The following is a 1,340-nucleotide window of genomic DNA, read 5'->3' as shown; positions in this document are numbered from 1 at the left end:
AAGAAACCTCTTCTGGTGTCTCTCCAAGTTCTACCAGTGTATAGACAAGTCTATTTATTCTCCTTGTTTCCTGCTCTGTTAGATAACCAGCCTTGGTGGACCTGCTAATCTCAAGGGCCCTCAATTTGCTGACCACTGAAAATGGAGGCACTTAGCTCATCCTTAATGCAGAATGTTGCTACTTGTGAGCAAGCCCAGCCAAATGGAAGAACGGATTACAAACTTACATGAACTGGTTAACAAACTGCAGTCTCCAGGACATGATCCCAATGTGGGATTCTCAGTACAGTCTTCTCTGGCCTGGCTTCTACCCCTCCTTAGCCCACTGGTCTCTGTCCTTCTCATAATGACTGATCCTTGTCTCTTCAGGTTCCTTCAGGAAAGAATTAGTAAAATAACCCAACAGTCAAAAACCAGAAGTTTCTGACAGAATTTCTTTAGTTTTCCTACCACCACCTGACAGCTTGAGCCACTGTCTTAGACCAGTGTTGCAGAATTCCCTCTTCAATCGCCCACAGGCAGCAGTCACTTATTGGTGAAATTAGCCCAGCTAGCTCAGTCGGTAGAGCATGAGACTATTAATCTCAGGGTTGTGGGTTCATGCCCCATGTTGGGCGCCAGATATTGGTGAAATTATTAAGGCCACTCCACATAGTTAAAAGGAAGATTTATTTAGTGGGTAACTTACAAATGAAGGGATAGGTAGATCGCAGGGTCTGGGGAAGGTGTATCACAAGTCCAGCAGTGTTCTCTGGAGCTCTGCTCAGTCAACCTCCACCGTCTAGGGTCCAGGAACAGAGAGAGTGCTCTCCCTTCCAGGACTCGGGTATCCAGACGCCTCCCCTGGCCCTGCCTTGTAGGCGTGACAGTTGCCAGAGTCTCAGTGGGGGTTGGAACTTCCAGATCCAAGCTGGAATGGCTACCCACTACAGTCACTAGTAACCAGAAGACTATCATCACCCTTTATGGCAATGCTGTTGATAGTGCCCTAAATGGAAGGACTCTGACTGAGTAAACATGATTGTTATTAGTTAAACAGTAACCTAAATCCAGCATTCCTCAAGATTCCCATATTGTGGGTTTTTGTTTACCATGAACCTTCTTTAATCCACCTACAAAGGTCAACTACTTCAGGTAAAGGCATCTCATTTCTGGTCAATCAAAATAGCATGTATCAGCTCAAAAACCCTTAAACTGCTGAATAACAAATAAAAATCTGCTTGCTTTTCCACTATTTTGCTTCTGTCTGCCCCTGGAGAGAGATAGCTCTGGAAATTTTATCCTCAGTAAACCTTTCTTTCTACCCATGGAGTTGTCTAGTTTGGTGGTTTCACTGTGTG

The 1,340-nt window shown here is 44.9% G+C and overlaps 1 non-coding gene across 1 annotated transcript; it reads left to right on the top strand.

The window, feature by feature from the left end:
• Nucleotides 1-544: 544 nt before the first annotated feature.
• Trnan-auu lies at nucleotides 545-617 on the top strand. The gene has a single exon. It is a non-coding gene; the product is annotated as a tRNA-Asn (tRNA).
• Nucleotides 618-1,340: the final 723 nt, after the last annotated feature.

The sequence above is a fragment of the Peromyscus leucopus genome, chromosome X, assembly GCF_004664715.2.
Source record: "Peromyscus leucopus breed LL Stock chromosome X, UCI_PerLeu_2.1, whole genome shotgun sequence".
In the NCBI taxonomy this organism is placed as follows: domain Eukaryota; kingdom Metazoa; phylum Chordata; class Mammalia; order Rodentia; family Cricetidae; genus Peromyscus; species Peromyscus leucopus.
The sequence above is the reverse complement of the archived record's forward strand: the minus strand, read 5'-3'. Positions and strand labels throughout refer to the sequence as shown.